The 20,945-nt window shown below is 37.7% G+C and overlaps 1 protein-coding gene across 2 annotated transcripts in view; it reads left to right on the forward strand.

The window, feature by feature from the left end:
• The window catches only part of SH3RF1 (SH3 domain containing ring finger 1), an 84,150-nt gene that overhangs the window by 1,823 nt on the left and 61,382 nt on the right, over positions 1–20,945 (forward strand). The window lies entirely within an intron of this gene.

The following is a 20,945-nucleotide window of genomic DNA, read 5'->3' on the forward strand; positions in this document are numbered from 1 at the left end:
TCTTCTTCACTGTTTCGGATGGTGTTTGCTTTGGAGGAAGAGCAATTGGATAGTACATATGGCAAAACAAAATACTTAGGAGTACTATTGCAGACTTCTAGCAAAAACACATCAGCATGCTTCAGTGTTGGTTTATTGTTCTGCTAACACCAGTAAGTTAGGGATAATACTACTTAAAACTTCAGTTGATGAGGTAGGGAGACAAAAAGCACCTCCATACCTTAAATACCTTATAAAACGAAGTTAAATAGACAGAGCAAGATAACTTACGAGGAAAGCTTCCATAAAGCTTAAGGATAAACATCTTATGAAGAACACTTGAATTTGTTCTTGGTTTGTCAGTTACAAGACTGGAGACTTTATTTTGGCTCTTGCACTTCCTGTAATGATTCAGATAAGCAGTAAGGTTCCTTTAGATCAGATATAATGAGTGTTAAACACCAGCAGGGAAGCTTGTTCTTGCTGAAGTTGATGAAGGTTTTGCTATTGGCTTCTAAGGAGCTAGACTTCTCTTCTTTAAAAAAACAAAAGCTTTGAATTGCTGTGATTGGTAACTTATTTGTACTCTTTCTCCTCCTATCCTTTCTTTTTTTTCCCAAGTATTTTTCCTAAGTTTTTAAAAATTCTTTTTCTCCTAAGTAATTAGAAAAATCTATGCACTGTGATTTTTTTTTTGTGTGTGTGTGTGGGGGGGGGGGGGGGGAATTGCCTTATGTGTGTATTCCTGCTTCTTCCTCCAGTCCATGCAACCTGTAGACTCTGTCATACCTTGTACTGAAGGCTTCAGTAGCCTCATTTACGCTTATCCACTCTAGAGCCTGTGTCTGGGAAGATCATTTTGTGAGATGACTGACCTTGCTCTGTTTTATCTAATGACTAGGCAGACTAGCTTCTTTGAAAGGCTTTGATACACATTTTATGAAGCCAGCACATTCAGAGTTTCTGTGTTTGAAGTGAAATTTCCAAATGGTTTAGGTGTTTTCCCCGTTGTGAAGTTTATTTTTTAGAGAACTGTCCTACAGAGTTTGAAGGAGGGTGTTTAAAATGTGTATTTGGCAGGACTAATCTTTATTTTCAAGTATAGTTGAATGATTTAATTTTCTTTACAGTTGAAAAAGCCTTGCATTGGTTTGTCTTAAATACTGCTTACACGATGGGAGCCCCTCTAAACTGTCTTAGATACCTCTCTTAGGTTTGTGTGAGAACTTAAAATACAGGTGTTCTTCCTTTAGATATTGTTCTTTCCTCTGCTGAGTACTCTCATTCTGTTCTTTTCGTTAGAAAATAAAAATAATTATTATGCCACCTGCTGTTAATGAGTGTTGTTCCATACATAGTTGGTGAAAGAGAGAAGAATTTTTGTTTCAAAGAAAAAGCTAAATACTGATCAGCACTGCAAAGAAATTTCAGCAGTATCAAAAGCAATTCAGTCTTTTCCAGAACAATAAAGAGCTTACCATAATCTCTTTAATTTCATTCCTTAATTTAAAGCAAAATATGTGTGTAACTTCTTTATGTACTGTCATGTAGACCTTAGTAAATAACCATGTGCTTCCAAAGACTGTTTCTCCTCTGCAAGGTTTCTGGTGCAGCAATGTACTACATATGTGAATGAGTGGAATTCAGAGTTTCTCAGGACCTATTAGAAAAATAATAAGACTGAATATAGAATATTCTCCTCTTTTTCTTTTAATGTTCTACAATATCCTGTTGTGTGGCATTTGCATTTCCAGATGTTCTGTAGAGTGGGAAGTGATAACATATGGAATGTTGCTTCAAGTTGCTTCAATTTATTAGTTATGTTATACCATGTGCCATTAAAATTGTGACCATGTGGACTCCTCATGCAATTAACTGATACTTGGTGAATATTACTGGTAGACTTGAGCGCTTTACAGTAAGTCTGAATGCATCTTTGTTTCCACGGTTTCCAAGTTCCTTAAGGTAAAACAGGCATTCTTGTGTCTTCTTTCCTTTGGGAGAAAGGGAAAAATGATCTTCTCATCTTTTGTCCACTTAATCCAGAGTCCTCTTTTATTAGAAAGGCACTACTTTCAAGAATATGAGCTTATCCTGAAGAGTAGGGAGGGGGTGGTAAGAGGAACTTTCCCCCTTGCTAGGTGAAAAGTGTGTTTTTTTAAAAAAAAAAGGTTCAGAAAATAAAATGCCGGTTTAATGGACAATATTGAGGTGAATGCTCTCTTTGTTTTGCTAACTATAGCATAAAGATGGTTACAAATACAATTCCTCTTGGGGAATAAGGGAAAAAAGTCTGTTTCTAGATGAGTGGCAGGGTCAGATTTCTTGAACTAATTTTGCTGAAGGGGAACTAATAAATGAAAGCTGCTGTTACATTAAATGAAGTGAATGTAGATGAGGGCTGTCAAGTCATAAACATTCTGCTTATGCCCTGAAGAAATACTAAACTCGTAAATGCCCTTTCAGAGGATGCCATAATTTTCAGAAATGGTTAATATAACATGTTTTGCAGCATGATTTCCTGAACTGTATCGACAACTGCAGAGCTGCCAGCCCTGTTATTACAGAGTCTGCTGTACGTTGCATTCCCTGTACGTATGTGGCAACACATTGCAATAAACAAACAACTGGTGAGGAGCCAGACTAACCGAGCCGGGGGGATTCACTGGCGTGCCCCATGCCTTGCATCTCCCCCACTGCTATAACCCTGTTCCTTGCCATAATCCTTATGATCTTCCATCACTGTATCATCTGCAACTTCTCCTCGCAGCTCTTTATCTCCTTTGTGCTTCCCTTCTGTTTGGCCCCATCAAGCCCCCTGCTCCTTTCCCTGGATGCTGGTGGGGCAAAGGCAGCGTAGTGCTAGACCTGACCTGAAGCTCTGCTGACCGCCCGGCCTCTCAGCTCCCGGCAGCCAGCTTGCTTGAGAGGACAAATAATAGTTAAGCTCATGCCGCAGCTTCCTCTTTCGTGTGGATGCTAATTTAGTGCTTTCTTTTGGGAAGACTTTTCTAGTTTGACAGCTTGTAAGAGTATTAATACCTGCAGCCTGCTATTAGAAATGGTCATCAGGAGCAAGTTCTGGGGAGCTGGTGAAGGACTGCATGACCACGGAAGCCTTGATGATGTGAAAATATTTAGGGTACTTGCTTTCAAATTCATGTTTATATTACCAATTTTCTCACTTTTTAAAAAAAGTATGTCAAATGTATGCATAGGTATTAAGTTCCTTAAGGCAGTTTTACTGAGTATGCTTATTGAAGGAGCCTTAAACTTCGCTGTGTCAGTTGGTAGAAGCTGGAGATCCAGTCTAATATCCGAACGAGAAGATAGGTTTATTGTAAGATGAGTTTGAGACGATACATGTGTTTTTCCTTGAATTCGTATATGCCTACGACATGCTAATTCTCCTGCTATTCTCTTTATACTCCAAGTAGTTTCTGACGTAAGGGCTGTCTTCTCAGTGGAATTTTTAGCCAAGTTGTCCGCATAGTCTGAAAATCTTATTTTGGTTGATTTTTTTCCCTGAATTCCAATCTCAGGCTGTTCACTGAACTGAGTGTAGGTAGGCAGGAATAAGTGAATAATTTACCCTTTCAAAGAAAAGTGTGACTATCTCAAAGTTGGCCATGCCAGATAGTACTGATTCTTATGCTGAATGAATATTGATAATGTAATTCCAGTGTATTGTACTATGTATCACTGAAAAATTTTATAATGCAGACAAGTGAAAAGGTCTTAAGAATGCTTGCTTGCTTTCTTTTTTTTTCCCTTCTGCCCTCTTGTCTTTAATCTGTTGGAAAACTAGAGAAACCTTTAGTAATATTACTTGTGGTGAATTCTTCTTGAAGGAAGGTGGTAGAGGATCCTTACAGGTTATTAGAAGATGTTGGTTTGGGTCCTGAATGGGGCTTTCTACCTGCCTGAATAAGTTCTTGCTCAGTGTACTCCTAATGCTCTGTTTTTCTCTTGAGAATCACTAACATCTCAAATGTTTGCAATAAGCTCTTCTAGGTGGAGGAGAAAAGGAAGAACCTACATGTAGAAGTTTGTTCCATGAATTTTTACTAAATTTAGTTGTATTGTGTTTATAAACCTACGTTTCCCTTCTCATGCTTGTCTCTACCCAGGAAAATTGTAAGCCCCACGCCTGTACTGTACTGCTGCAGCAGCAGTAGCTTGGGGTCCAGTAGGCATGCCTAGGAACTGCTAAAGTGCCTGTAATGCCAAAAATGAAAAAAAATAGAGCCAAGCGTTTTCCACCAACTAGATATTTGAGCTTAGCACACAACTTAGGGCAGCAGGGACTTTGACTAGCCTTCTTGCGGGTGGGGACTTGAGCTTTTCTGACTAGCTGTTGGACTCGATGCATGACATTATCAATATTTTTTCTTTTACCCTGAATACCCTGGAGAAAATAGCTTAGGCTAGTAACTCGTGCAGCTTAGCAGGATTCATAGGTCTGGTAGGAACAGGAATGACTGCTGTAGTGACAGTTGTAGTGAGCACAGTCCTTGGCCAACTGATGTCCTGGCAGGACTCTGTCACAAGGAAACCTGTTAATGTGATTGAAATGTGTAGGTCAATAACTCTGATAAAGGGTTGAAAACAAATATGGGGGTAGCCAAACATAGTAGCAGGTATAGACTGGAACAGATGTTTAGATCAGCGGTAAACAAGAGTTAGAAGAATAAAGTAGTATGCAGAAATGTCCTATCATTAAACATCCACTGGTCAGCATGCTTGTAGAAGAGGCCTGCACTTTGGTGATAGATCAGATTGCAAAATACACCATTTTGGGAAAGATGTAGGTGTAGAAATGTGTAAAAAGCAGCAGTTAATGCAGTCAGTTTCATGACTGGTTTCTGTCGTGGTAGGTTAGAAAATCATTACCTGATGACAGCTGATCTTGAGGATTGTATTTGTATGAATTCATACAAAATTTGATTTTCCTTCTTATTAGAAACAAAAGTGCACCTTAATATTTATTGTAGTCTGTTCAGTTTTAAATGTTCCTGAATGTATTCCCTCTTACGGAAGTAAGCAAGGGCAAGGTGCGACTTTTGCTTGTGAAATCTTTTGAGAAAGTGGAGATAGATGCCTGTTAATATTCTGCAGTGATTGATAGAAGACATTTTGAGAAGCTTCTCTGAATCATATATGCACATTTTTGTTTCATCTCTTGCTCTCCATAATACCAAATTCTGGTTTTGTATTTACAATTGTTTGTACGGTTTTAATTATTTTTTTCTGTAAAGCTTTTGTATCCTATGTTAAACTAGATAAAATTCAGTAGAGATTATAAATGGAAGAAGAAAATAGGCTGTCATGGTGTTACTGCATTTCCTCTGCAGGATAACCAATTAAGTAATGAGAGAGGAAAAGGGGAGACAAGAAGAAGGAGGAATTGTCTCGGTATCTAAAGGCATTGGGCTAAGGATTCGGAGCTTCCGGGCTCAGTTCCTGGCTCTGTCACAGGCTTCTTTTATAACCTTGCACGAAGTCATTCAGAGCTCTTTGTGCCTCTGTTTCCCATCTGCAGATAGCACTGATAGTACTTCTTTTGTCTGACTTGCTATTTAAGCGGTATAGCCTTTAGTGCAGGGATTGACTTTTTATTTTGGATATACGTACTATGTCTTTTACAATGGATCTACAGTCTCAGTTGAGGTCACTAGATGCTACTGTTCACTCTTTAAATAGTTGACTTCCAGATTACTGGAGAGCTGTTGATAGTCCATTTCCTGTCCCAAAGAGGGTCTAGTGGCTAGCGTTAAATTGTCAAAGAGATTTTATTTTGCACATAGATGTTTAACTGTAAATTGCATCAATACCTCAGTGAGGAAAAGCCAGAGACATAGAATTAAAACCTCTAAAAGCTGATGTTCCATTATTCTTGGTATAGAGAAATTTGTATCTGACTGGAACACTTGTGTGTAGATTTGAGTGTATTTTGAAAAGAATAAAAAGAGAATGTCTAATGCTGGCACTACAGGAATACTTAATTCTGTGTTTTGAACCTTGATAGCAATCTTTCACTACAATCTAAGATTAATCTGCATGATAAAATAGCTAAATAAATGCATTACTTTATTTTTTTAGAAAATAATTATTGTTGAAAATAGAGTACTTAAGTATGATACTTTAAGATCACCTTTTCTTTTGTTTCTGATGTTTTTCTGTGCATTGGTGGAAAATAACTGTTGTATGATTGCTTTTTGCGGGGGGGGGGGGGGGGGCTGCCATCACTCTCCTATTTTTTTTTCTTTTTTTTTCTTCCAACTGAATCGTAATATTCCTCCATTTTTGTAGACTTTTTTGAAACAGGCTTTCCTGAGATGAAATGATGTCTTTTCCCCTCTACATGATGATTTAGCTAGCAGGTTATAAGTTATTGCTCTACCTAGAAACCTCTGATCATTCAGAAAAATGTAAACTTCCACAAAAAAAAGGAGATATAAAGGTGTAACTTTAAAACTTTAAAGAGTTATAATGGACTCATGAAAGGGAACAATTTTTTTAACCAAATAAAAATCTTTTTATTTATGTCTTATTACCATAGAAATTAAATACCAATAAAAATATGTTAAGTAGGCAGTTCAGGGACCAGTTAAAAGAAGTAAGCCAGTAGAGTTGTTGTCATGTTTCTTTATGCACGCTGTCTGGTTTGTTATGATTGGTACCTCTTCTGTGGTTTCATAGATACATTGCAAGGTAGGAGGAGCTGAAGGGGTTGATTAGAAAGGAGTTCAGCTAGAAATTCTGTCCTTTGCCTGAGTAAATAGGTTTTCAGGTGGTACTTGCACTTCTTAATGCAGTGTCTTGGGTATGTATGGGATTTGCTGAAAAGAGCAAACGTGAAAGAGCAGCTGTAGTAGTTAAACTGGAAATTTCTCCAGTTCAGTTGTTTGTCAGTGTTTCAGTGGACTCCTCTTGCTGTGCGACTGGTTCTGTGCTGTACCCATCCGTCTCCTTTAGATATGCTTAACACCTTCCTTTTCTTTGGCTCCATTATTGCCTTTTAATTAGAAATCCTCTCTACTTTGACCCTATTTAGTGTGCTACTAAAGAAAGCACCATGTTGCACCGTTCTTCTGTGTTCAGTTTGTCTTTGACTCTTGCTGTGACAAACATAAGAAAAACGAAAATAAAGAATAAAGAAAAGAAATCCCTGTAAAAGAATCTGAACTGCAGAAACTCATGCAGTGTTTACGGCAAAGAACAGAAAGCATTGGTTATTATTATTGTTTTGCTTATCCTCATTCTTTAATTGTAAGAGGATACTCCTCTCCCCCTCTGTTTTAATTATTACCTGTACGCACATCGCAGTGTCAGCATGTATCTCAGTAATTCAAGTAGAGACATCATCTGGTCAGCACTGCCCATGCCTGCACCTTGCTATTCCGTGCGTTTCAGCAGAAGGCACAAGGGAAAGTGTGCTTCTGTTGTGTCTCAGTTCCCGTTAGATGTCTGAGATGAAGCTTTCCTGTCTATTCACAAAACACAGTGAATTCTTGGACTGGTTGCTAGTTTCTTTGTTTTTCTTTTCATGTTACCAAACCAGTATCTCTTTGAGAGTACATTCTTTGACCAAGAATGATGACTTTGAGGTGAGCCAAATTCATCTTAGGAAATGAGCAGCACTAAAGTGGGAGAGTCATGTGTTTCCTGGAAAGTGCTCTGTTCTGCACTTCTTATCTTTGTTCACCTTCCAAACTCATAAAGATCATTTCCGCCTTTCTGATCTGACTTGACAAATTAATAGATACCTTGACTCTGGCATGTGTCCAGAATACTGAATACAGAATACTGGAGAAGATTTCTACCTTCCTATAGATCTGAGAGGGAGAAGAAAAAAGAAACTACCTGGCAGAAGAGCTTCAGAGAACTTAAAGAGCTGTTTAGAGAAGATGTATGCCCCTTTACCAGTGCTGTGTTGCAATTTTGTGTAGTTGATAGACTTCAGTTATACTTCAGACTATGTGCCCAAAAAATGAAATATTAGGATAAGGAAGCAATTACTGCAGTAGTTTAGAAGCCTTTGTTCTCTTTGGGTTTACAGATCCATCAAATTCTGGCCCAGCAGTGCTGCCAGTTGAAGATAGCAGCTTGGCAGGAATCTCCTAGGCACACAGCACTGTCTGTGCCACCAGGATTCTGGGTGGAGACAGAGACAGCAGCATTGCTGCCTGTTTGATTGCCAGAATAAACAGTGGTGCTAGTCCTGCTCAGAGCCTGGCTGAGCTGAGAGTGCCTAAATGACTGCTTTCATTTATCTCGGTCTCGTAGATATGCTTGGGCCTCGCGCAGTTTGGGCACTAAGGCCCTAGCTGTTCTTGGTCAGCACCGAGGCCAACAGTTATGTCATTCTCTCTCTTCTGCCTCCTCTTAAATGCCAGGAAATAGTCAGAACTTAGAAAGATGCTCTTCTAGAGCATACGCATCATCATGAGTTTTCCCAGTGATACTCCCCAATCAGCTAGTTTATATTCTGCTGTTTCTCCTCTATGTATTAACTGGGAAGCATTAGGTGTTACTGGGGGAGGAGGTGGGAGGGTGAGGGCTAAGGAAGTTGTAATCTTTTCCATTGACATAGGTCGATATCTCTCACTCCATGGTTATTGTAATGAACATAATATGTGCACTTTCTGCCTATGAAGAATAAGCTAGTCAGGGTGGTGTTTTGGCTCACTGCGGCCTCTGTGGAGAGCGTAAAGGGAACAGGATGGTCAGTGGGGCATTTAAATTCTTTCTCTGCAAGAGGTAATGTACCTGTTGTTATCAGTACTGTGTTAGAGCATCACCGGAAATAGATATCTGTTCTAGCCATTTGTAAATCACCCACGTAGAGCAGTATTCTGACATCTGCAAACTGTCATGTAATTTCTGCAACCTGACTGGACATGATACATGGTAAAACACTGTTGTAGTTCATTTGAGGATCTATTGAAACTACAAATGAGCTGGTCATTGTTTTGGAGGTGAGGACAACAAAATATGAATACAGACAACCACTCAAAAGAGAGAAATTTAAATACATTATTTAGAATTCTTTGATGCGTGATTCTTATGTATATCTTTAAAATGTCATTCGGTGTTTCTCGGAAATATGCAAGTCTGTATTCTCCAAATGTAAGGAAACTGAAAAATAATAGTCAAACTCAATTCTTCACATTCAATTTATGGACACTGTTACCAAAATGTCTCCAGATCTTAGCCTGCTAGGTACATGTAAATGAACTATGCACATATGAGCAGTACACCATGGAAATCATCTGCCTCTGTACCCTTAGAAGCTGCTGACTGTGGCACTTGTTTGACACTCCTTGCGACACTTGGTCATGTGATTTTTTTTGTGATCTGAAGTCAAGTTTTTGTAGAATACATGTATGAACACTTCAAAATTTTAAGTAAATAATTTCTTTTCAAGGTATTTATTCCTATTTTATTTGGCCCTTGATTTTTTTTTTTTAACATCTGAAGTATGAACACTCACGCTATTAAGACCAAAACCCGAACCTGTGAGAACGTGTGGCTGTCCCCTCAGAATGGGTACAAGTTTCTCCTACGCACACACTCGCCTGCCTTCACCCTTGCTCTCTCTTTCTCTCTCACAGTAATTTTGTTTGAAACAGCGCTGATGTGTTCAGCTTTCCACACATAACCTTAAAAATACAGTTTGAATTTGTGGATGAGGGATTTGAACATATGAGCTCTGATTGGTTTTAACTGTTCTTTCTATCTTCCAAGGAGGCATGGTTCTTCAGAGAATTTAATATAGACTACCTGTTATTACTTTCTATAAATGTGCAGATTTTTACAATATCTAGCCAGGAAGTATATTATTAATCATAAATGCATTTTGATCAAAGGTAAGGATTTGAATATTGCTTAAAAATTAATGCAGATATCATCCTTTTCTTCTCTGAAGTGAAGAAGTGCCATCAGTGTTGCGTAGACTTTTAATTTTCAATTAATAATGAAGATAAGTCAGGCTTTGGTGAATGTCCTGTTCATACACCTGAAGTACTCAAAAGCCACAAAACACTTTCTTGGTCTGTAGCATTTCTTTGTTAAAGAAATTATTTTTTTCATGACATTAATGTTACAATAAGGTGAGGTAATTCTGCTTTGCTTCTCGTAAAGGAAAGATGTGCATGTTTTATCTCTTGCCTTCTTTTTCTCAGTCCATAGACATTCAAAATATAGCTATACATTAAAAGATTTTTAAAGAGTTAAACCCTCATTTTATGTCATGTCATGAACCACGGTTTAACAAGACAAGCTCTTTGAAAAGCTCTGGTTAAGGACAAAAGAAGTACTCAATGCTACAAGTGCTTCAAGCTGCTAAACTAAAGGAATGGAAGGTAATCTTACTTGCATAGAGGTGTGAGAGGATCAATACTGAATAATTTGAAATAATTCTGTTCATTAATTTTTCATTAGCATGCTATCTTAGTTTTTTAGGTTATAGTATACATTCCTAGTTGTATGAGGAGCTCTGGAATACTGAAGCACTTCTGACTCTTTGATTTAAAAAGTGTTAAGATGAAAAGTATTCAAAGATGATCAGATGACTATCTGACTTGGCATATATAGGGCATAACTGTTCTAAAAGCTTGTTTTAAACAAGCACAGTGAAGATAAATTCAGTGTGCTGTGGTAATGTGCCTCTGAGTAAAGACGTAGCTCTCACTGAAGCTCATAGCTTTCTGAAAGAAAATCAGCATCTAAGGGACAACCTTCGCTCTTGCGTATGTCAGAGCCCTACTAGCTCCTATGGTCATCTTTTTCATGGGCTAGATAAAGATCTGAGAGGAGACTCTTAAATCTTATCCACACTAGAACAGTTAAGCCATTTTCAGAACCTGTTTAATTTGACACAGTTTTAAATCTATAGCCTTATTAAGTTAACAAGCCTTCAGCCTTGCCGCCATGTCCTATAATCCTCTTAGATCTTCAGTGTAAGCAGGGCAGGGATAGTCAATAAGTAGATGAATAGGTAATCTTTCAGTAGACATATTGGCCTTCCTAGAATAAGTGTTGATATCTGTACTGACTTTTGAAATACTGAGAAACACTGATCCAAACTTCTTTAGAGTATGTTAAGGCATGATGCCTCAGTGCCAACAGCTGGAGAAAAAAGTTGAAAGGACTATCACTTTATTTTGGTGTGCGTTGGGGGGTGGGGGGCATCAGGGATTATTTTATGCAGTCATTCCATGTTCACAGTGCAGTGAAATTAGGTTAATTTTTAAATATAAAGTGGGGTAAATAAAACGGCTTGCTTCCTTGCCTTTGTGCATATGCAGGTTTAAAAACTTTTTTTTTTCATAAGCTACGTTTTAAAATTTTTCAGGCAATCAGTAGTCCGTGGACCAGAGTTCTGAAAATGTTGATGCAGATGATATGGTGTTGGCCACCACTGCGCTCTGCATGTTACCTCTGTTCAGTATTGGCTCTTTTTTTTTAGACGTGTTGAATGTCTGCTCAGGAGACGTTTACAGCCTAATTCCTGAGGCAGTGGAATCAGAGGGAGGGAAAACCAGTATATAGTGGAAGAAGTCAGCCTGACCACAAGATCCTTGCCAGATGTGTTCACACAGCCCAGGAGCAGAGGAGGTAGATGTGGGGTGCAAGCTAGGCCTGAGAGATGCCAACGGTTACCTTATTGGAAAGAGTGGAAGAGTACGTGGGGAGTATGAGGCGTGAAAGGATTACTTGACCCATTGAAGGAATAGGGGGAGGCTTCTGGGAGGACATGACTGAAGAGTGGAGAAATCTTGCAACACTCATGGGTCATAAGGGCCTGACAGGCCAAATAAGGGGAGAATGGATGAATGGTGTTGAAAGAAGACAAAACTATAGCAGTAGGCTTGACATGGCAATAGACAGGTCATGAAAAAAAAAAAAGTGAAGAAACCAGATCAAGCAAATATTATTTGCTCACCAGAAGTGCGGAATTGGGATTAGAGACCTAGTGAGGAGGAAGTGCTAGTGAAAAAAGTTGAAGAGGTAACCTGATGTTTGAGGAAGGTTTTGAAGAGCATCAAAAGAGGAAGAGTTGATATGGAGGAATTGGTAGATGTGATGTGAGAACAACATGAGTTGTTCTTATTGGCTCACATGCTATCTATTTTCTCCTAGTGGCTTCTGCATTTTATTTTTAATTGTTTATTTTAAAATTTTGTGTCGTGTCCTAGGTAGCATTTGTGATATTTTGCTTCCAAAGTGGCTTCAGAACTTTCCTATTCAGTGCCAGTACAAAAAGACCTTGAGGGTTATTTCATACATGTCTCCAAAGCACTTTGAGATTCTTCACAGGAGGATTCTAAAAATTTCAGTTGTTATTACTAATAAACAATTCTTGCAGTTCTTATAGAACCAACAGAGCTGCAAATTTGGATCCTTGGTTGAATTAACTCAAAGAGAATTTTGGAAAATGTGGGCTAGTACCCTTGGAGTTGATTAAATTAACATACGTTTGAGGGGGGAGGCATTGCTTTGTTTCTGAGAAGATTCTCAGAGAAGCAAAAAAAAAAAAACATAGATTTTGTGGTTATTCTGATTTGCTGGTGTTTTCCTTTGCCCTGCATCCATGTTTCTGCATAATCTTTTGAATAGATCCTTCAGTTGCTAATAGCCAAAAATAAAGATGTAAACATCCTATGAGGATTATAGGAAATGGTTACAACCTTTCATACTGTTCTTTTGAACTTACTCATGACAAGAATAATGAATTTTGTGGGGCAGGTCCTCTAAGCAAACATAGTGGAGTATTTTCAGTATGTTTTCAGTCCTTTAGAGCAGCTTACCCTTCCATAATATATTCAAAGGGAGAATTATATTTCTAGGATTGTTTATTCAACATGTGTGATTTTTGTTCAGTAAGGTGCATTTGTGTATATTATCCACTAATAAATATAATTGCTTTTAGGTGGAGAATTTGAATGGCTATGAATTTGAGTGTTTCTCTCTGGAAACAAACATTCTTTAGAATTGTAAAATAATTTTAGAGAATTTATCTTCTCATACTGACATCTCTGAATCCAAGAAGAAGCTGATGGGTCAATGAAAGCTTATTTATGACTTTAACTCATATTGTGGATGCATGTGATTTATTCAGGGAATCATCCTTTTTCATATCTTTAAAATTTTGTTGCTTGCAGCGGGGAGCTGATGTGGTTTATTGACCAGCTTTAAAAGTAACAGAATGAAAGAGGCAAAAATTGATTTTAATGAGCATGTAGAAGGAAGTGATTATACTGCACACTCCCTACAAACCTTGTGCAGTTTTATTTCATTAAAAATAATAAAATGTTGAATACTGTGTCTAATGCAATTAAACAGTATTCAGCATTCAAATAATTACATTACTAACGATTGATACAGAAGCTGAAACTAAGCGTTGTTTTGGTCAGATATTGCTGAAAACTTCAGAAGACTATCTGATAAAAATAGTATTTTATGATACACTTATTTCAAATCTGCAGTAAAGGGATTTAAGAAAATGTGATTCAAGTCAAAACAAAACTGTCGAAGTATTTGTGGGAGATTTTTTTATTTTCTTTTTTAATGCAGCAGTCAAGGAATTTTACATGCAAACTTTTAAAAAATGTTTTCTGAGTAACAGCTGATGTAACATGGAGTCCTTAATCTTTTTTTGTGCCTTTGAAATGTTTGTGATGCACATGTAGTTAGGCAATTCCCTTATTTTTTGATGTTGATTGAAGTCATGCGAATTAATGAAATAGGTTGATTGGTGAAGCTTAATTCTTACTTACTGGTTTTCTTGTAGGTTGTGGTTGTCTAGGTGTATATTTTTTCTTTAGTGTGCTGTTCTGTTCACAAATATACAGATTAAACTGGAGTCGCTTAAAAAGGAACAAAAAATTCTCTGAACCCTTTCTGTACTGGCACTGAATAGGAGGATCTGGATGTACGAGGAATTTCCCCTCTGCTAGACGGGGACTTCAGTTCAACTTCCCTTAGATACAGTCAGATTGAAGCCCAGTCACACATAACCAGATGGAAGTTCAAGCTGGTTTATCTGAATCAAAATCTATGAATCAAGCAGAAGTGCTAACTTGGTAATTGTAATTATTAGACATGTCTGACAGTTCTAAAAACTTGTGCCTTATCTAGCATATGTTTCAAGCAAATGTTGAACATTAAATGTTTGGCCTCCAGAATACATCAATTTTTGGGGAAGATACCTCATTTTGTTGGATAAATCATTTTCATACTAAAGCGATAACTTTGCCCTCAGGTCTGCATATTGACTGCAGTCTCTTTTAGGAAATTATTGCTTTCTCTCCTTTAACCACTAACTATTTACAATGTAAGGCTAGGATCCCAAATTTTCCTAAAACCAGATTTTGGGGAGCTAGGATGGGGGAGAGTCAAATACCACTGCTTATCAAAGCTAAAACAATAGTAAGAACTTGTAAGTTTTCAGATAGGCTGAAATCAAAATATCAGCTAATTTTAGAGGTTTGGGAGCAGGAAGGAGTTTTAAAAACTCAACGTCATATTTCTTTTCCTTGTTGCATTTTGGGGAAGGGGATTGAGTAGGAGAAACTTCTGCCAGATCATGGGTTTCTGGCTTAGCAAAAACCCGCTGCTTTGTACAAAAGAAACCAAATTCTGCACTTAATGGCGCTTCCATTTGAATTCTGTTGTCAGTATTGCAGTGCTGTGTTTTTATGTGCAGACTGCTTTCTGAAGCCTAAGATAGATGTCTCATTTACTGCCAAACTACATTTTTCTTTTTGGAGAACGCAATTGATTTTTATTAAACTAAATGAATATGGATGTCTTAGCAGCAGTACTCAGTGAGTGACCTGGCATTTGATTTGTGCTGTTTCAAAAGAAAAAGAATGTTTGGCTGATTTCTTTTTCCTTTCAGTGTTTTAAGTTTATTAGAAGAATTCTGTCCAAAGTGGTCTTATGTAAATATCTGCTGTATTTATATTTTTCTAGGTTTGTAGCTATAGGAAAAAAAATGCAGTTTTAAAGTTTGCTACTAAAATGTTCATTGGAAAATATACTGATGGAATACAGAGAAGTGTTAATGGTTGCCATGAAAATAGATTGGGTAAATATTAACAAGTGCGGTAGATAGCCTTCACTAAAAGGACACTAGTCTTAGTTTCTGTGGTAGCTGGAATGACAGAAACTGCCTCTTAAAGGCGTTGAAAAATCTGGCATAATAAATCAGTAGCGGGGGCAAGTACCGTATGAGGACTGACAGAACTGACCGTAAATACTGGAGCTGGGTCTTGATTAGTGCCTCAGGAAAAAAAGGATGTATCTGAGAGGGGTGGGGGAAAGAAGCAGAGGTGAGCATTAACCAGAAAAGTAAGAGAAAAAGCCCCAAAGAGCACATGGCTTTCTGGTAAGAGTGACAGTTGTAGGGTATGTGTGCTGTTGCTTGGTTGTATTATTTTCAGAGAATTGTGGCTTTATGAATGTTCTTGGTAAATAAACAGTGTTTGATATTCTCATTTTGTCTTTCTGATGGAGACAACCCAGCAAAGACCTCCAAATATTGGCTAGCCGTTCAGATCAACGGCTGACAAAAACTTTGTATTTTATTTCCAGGATTTTTTTTTTCTTTGTGCACAGTGATCTCCAAAGATTCTGGAAAAAATAGCAGTGGATACATTAGTCTTGCTTTGTTTTGTTTTCCTATTTTGTCAGTATAATTTAAATCTGATTTAAATGAATCATGTTAATTAAGGTAATCCAGTCTTTAGTTCAGTATTTAACTTGTTACTAAGATTTGTACTGGTGATCACAGTGGCTTAAGTAGTCTCTTTTTAAGGCTGAAGTTGTTCCACCTTGTGAAAATAAATCATCCACTGGAACAAGGGTTAAGACTCAGCTGTCTGCATCCCAGGAGAGTGCTTGGGTCATGAGGCCAGAGAACAGTTTTGCTTTTCCCTTCAGTGCTTTAATAGGGACTAGAAATTAAGGGAGATCCACTGCAAGAAAGCTGGCGTTTGGTGGTTGGATCTCGTGTCCCCAGTAGTAGTTTGTACAACTAGATTGTCTCGGGGAGAAAAGGGAGCTGACCTGAGGTCTGCATAGCCAGGGTGAGTGCTTGAACCTTGAGTTCCTAGGAAAGGAAAGTACTGCAGATACTAGTGACAGTTTTTATGGAAAAAGAAAATTTTTCTCGTTTTTCCTCCCCTCTGTCTCCTTGCTTGTGTCCCCAGTGAAATTTTTTGGTCAAGTAAAATGATTCTGGTTTTATATTTTGTCTAGAAAGGACCTAATTAAGTACATCTTGGAGTGTATTTTTTCCCTTAATTTTTGACTATCAGATGTGAAAAATAACATTCTTTATTTGTGTTGGCTTAGCTGTGAGATTTCTTTTCTCATTTTCCTCTATAATATAAGAATGAGTTTCGTTCCAGAGAAAATATTTGGATCCTAACTTCTGTTTTTTAATGAGAAAATAGTATCTCTTGGGATAAATTTTCATATACTGGAGCTTTATTATTTTGAAAGAAACTAATTTCATTTATGAACACATGAATTAAGATTTTTTCATTAGTTAAATCACTTTCATGAAGACAATTTTAAAAGCATATATAACTATTTAAATATTAAACTTCAGGTTGACTATATATCTTTATTCTTATGGGAGATTGTCATTGTTGAATTTGGAGGAAAAGTAAAATAAAAGTAGTGATTTCAATATAACGTTATTCCCTTAAAGATAATAATTACCTGCAAATTTTATTCAGATATATGCACATCTGTTTTTTGTGTGACCTTGCCCTGTGTATCTGGCCTTTCACTTTTTCAGGTCAAATTTCTTCTCTCATAAAAAGTGTCAAGTATGTCCTTTCTAGATGATTAAAAAAAAGGGGGGGGGTACATGATTATAGTGCAAACTATCAGAATGCCTGAATACTGAATCTCTATTCAAAAGGAATCACTGGGCCATGTAATATAATTGCATTCCTTTCTTTTCTTAAAAAACAAAACAATACACAGAAAAACCGCAACCCCGGAATCCCAGAACCATGAACGTCTACCTCCAAGGAAACAGCACAACCCGTATTGCACAAATGTACTATTCTTGACACATACAAATGCAAACTCAAATTATGTTTTTCAGTTGGAGAGTAACTGTTCTACCTTACGCGTACAGATGAAGGCGTAAAAGTAACTGTAGTATGCAAATAGAACATGCTGTCTGCACTAGAAAGCTGATTTGCTATTATATAAAATCATCACTTTGTTCTCTTTTCATGTTTTTCCTTTACTCTTTGTGCACTTTTTCAAATAAAAAGCAAATCTAGGATTTTTATGGGTGTATTTCATTGTTTGCCTTTTATGTAAATGACTCATATATTGCTTTACGATTATTATTATTTTCTTTAAATCCCTTTGTTTTATTATAGCTATGGAGGTTCCTAAACTCAAGGCTTTGGTGCGGTTCATGTTGGGGTCAACCATTTTGCTGCGGTGGGAAGCCAGAAATGTGGTCGCCAAGTGGAGCGTGCGCAGAAGGGGCTGGTGGGGTGGCGCAGCCCTCTCTGCTCTAATCTGCTCAAGAATAGTTCGTACAGGCATTACAGAGATCCAGCCAGCCTGCGTTAACAGTGACTGTCGAAGAAACCTCTCGCGTCTAGTTTTATTTCTCTAATACTAGCAGTGATGGAAGTAGAGAACTGTGCTGCTGAGGTTATTACCGGTTAACCCGACTGTTCTTGCAAAAATACTGGAGACGAGCTTATAGCAGTATAGCCTGCCTTAGGTGTTGCTTAGACCAAGGGTGGCAAAATTAGGAGAGAGACTTGGTGCAAATGAAGTTAACGCTGAGAGCTTCTTTGAGGCAAGTTATCCTTGAATGAAGAAGACCGTCAGACACGAGACCAGGCTACCGGCCTCTTCCTGTGCATGCTTTTAGTGTCTGGCCTTTCAGTTCGTACTGCTAACGCTGCAACGAAATGTGCTGCTAAGGCGTATCAAAACTAGCAAAAGCAAATGCAGCCTCTAGCATTTTATCAGTTAAAGCAAGCTGTTCATCTATCTCTGAATCTAATATGCTGCTGACATAAGAAATAACTACTAAGACACAGTAGAGCTTCTGTGAACATAGATTTAATAGTAGTAGATTTAATGATAAAATCAAATTAATGGAAGCCTGGCCTCACCCTTGCTTTTGTTTAAATTCATCATCATTTGCACATAATTATTTGCGAGAGATCGTAATTGAAATGCTGTTTTCTGCAACAAAATTTAGACATGTCTTTTGCAGTAGACAGATGTTTAACGCTTGTGTTCTTCCGAAGCCTGTTGTTGCAGCCTCCTCCTTGGAGCTTGAGCTCTGCACGCCTCGGGCTGCCTCAGATTTGGCTCTCTGACCCAGTTGTGCCTGTGTTCTTATGTCCTTTTGCTAGGCTAATAAAAACTCGGTTCTCATCTTTAAGATGCTAGATAGCGCACCACTGATCGCCCAGCTAAGGTTTGCCTTAGGTTTCACAGCAGACCGGTGTCCCAAAAGGGAGCCGCTGCAGCTAGCCCATAGGCGACGACAAGAAGTAGAGCTTGTCCCAAATTGTGCCACAAAAAGGCCACCAAAAAAACCCCACAGCATTTCAGTGACCTGAGCAGTCCCCAGAATATAATGATGGTCTCGCTCCCAGTTTGAGGAACAGTGGACTCTTCTCCTGGTTCTGGAGGGAATCAGAAGCTAGATACTAGAAAAATATTTGTTTCGCTAAACTCCAAAAGGTTAATAGAAAATGAACACTGTATAAGGTAGCTGCTAGAAAAAGGAGGTCTGCCTAGTACTTCTGCTCCAAGATCTGATACACATTTCGTAGCGCTGGATAAAATGCCTCTGACTCGTCACAAGGGACGTATTCTCAGTTTCTCAAAGGTAGTATTGAGGTTTGCTTTAATGCCCAAAGTAGTGGGGGAAGTAACTGATCCTGGGGGCAATATGCTAAAATTATGATATAATGCGGTTGAAATGGGCAGAAACGGAGTATGACAGCACAAAAGAGCCACAGCTAAAGATCCTCTTCAGTTGAGTACTGTATTATATGTCAAATGTTATCAAATCATTTGGGTATCAAGGTGATCTTCAGTCACTGTGAGAAGTTTTGTTGTTGTTCAACAGAAACAAAACCTTAAAAAAAACACTTTTGCTTCTTAAAAACGTCTGAATAGTTTTAATAGGCATTTTCAGATTTTTTTTTTTTTTTTAACAAGAAAGCCTGCTGATACTTAGATTAATCTGGATTGCACAAATGAAAGTCAGTCTATTCGATTACTTCCTGGGGGAAGGCAAAGAGATGCTAGTGTTCTGACTAAGTGAACCAGAATTGCCTCTAACCAACTTACCATGTTAATTTTGTACAGTAACTTTTGTTTTAGTTACTCTGTTTGTATTCAGCATTAAGTACCTCTTAGTTTCAGTCTTCAGAATTGACTTAAGATGTCATATTTTACTGTAAAATTTTTAAAAATTAATACTGGATAATTTAAAATGGAATTAAATATTTATTGGCAAAGATGAAGTTCCATGCTACCACTAGTACTCAGTTTCTTCATAAATTGTGTGAAGAAGAAATCTCTCTTAAAAGAAAATGTTTTATAGCACCAGAAGCTTAGACAGGTTAGGATTCCAAGCTAAAGAGGAAAAAAAACAGATCTTCAGATAATTAAAAAAAAAAAAAGTCCTCCTATTTTTTTCTGTTCATAGGAAGTCATGGTATTAAAATAAGGCCTGTAAAGGGCAAGTGCAGCATAATGCTACTGTCGTGACCAGAATTGTCTTTGTGCAAAAACTTTCCTGTATTTTTTTGAAAGAAGTAGTTAGGGTAAACATTTGGGTGAAATAGTTGCTCTTCTTGTCCCGTTGACACAAAGAGCTCTGAACAAAGAGTTCTTTTTAACTGATGCTGCAAATTGAAGTGTTGGACAAATTAGGCAGAAGAGCACTCATTAAAGCTCTTTTAAAACGCCGTGAGTAATTTTTGAGATTCTTTGTAAAATAATTAATTTCTCTAGCATGGGAAGTACTTCTTTTGGCCATGTTTTTGACTTGGGAATTATTTGGGAAATGAGCTATGAGCTATGCTGCAGGTCCTGTCCCTAAAGTATTCCAAAGTGTGGTAGTGATCAACTATGTCTGCTGCCTTCTTGATCACGAACAGAATGGTCTCATAGAGAAATTAATATGTGAATGAGGAAACCTGGAATAAAGTATTAAATTGTAGTCATGAGTGGTATAAAGGGGAGGAACCCCCAGGATCCATCAAGACTTCATGTCTGTATCTTGAAACATACCTTAAACATATCTCTAAAAATATGATTTGAACAGTAAGATTAGGAGAAACATCAAGGATTAATTTCTGTAGTGATAAAATACATTTTTCTGAGAGTGAAGATACTGATGGGATTAAATTTATTTTCGGTGTGGAGTTACTGTGTACAACCTAATAGGCACCCTAAGGTATTTTTTTGTTTGCTAATTTCTTATGTGATGGACTGGGATTAATTTGAATCAACAAGTTGAAGGCTGATTGTCAAGGGAGGAATAACATTTCTTTAATCATACAAGCCCCTGTGTGGAAAAAAACAAAACAAAAAACCCTTAAATATCGTTGGCCTGATCACGTGAACGCTGGGAGAGAAATTGCCTATTTGTTAGAATTAGATGGCTTCAGGCACACCATCTGTGTTTCTGTTGTTTGTCACTGTTAAAGAGCAAATGACACTTCTGGGTTTTTTCCTACATCCTCCAAGACCTCTCTGTATCATACTCGATCTGTACCCCAGTTAACATGAAACATTTAATCCTATTTGTATTATCACAGTTGCGGAGTGACCTGTGTGTTAGATTGCTGTATAATCAAGCCCACTGGAAACCTAAAAGTCTCAAAACTGAGTTTTATCCTTTGCAGGCTTTAGGTAAAGGTCCATGTAACTCTGACAAG

Source organism: Rhea pennata, chromosome 4 (genome assembly GCF_028389875.1).
Source record: "Rhea pennata isolate bPtePen1 chromosome 4, bPtePen1.pri, whole genome shotgun sequence".
Taxonomy (NCBI): domain Eukaryota; kingdom Metazoa; phylum Chordata; class Aves; order Rheiformes; family Rheidae; genus Rhea; species Rhea pennata.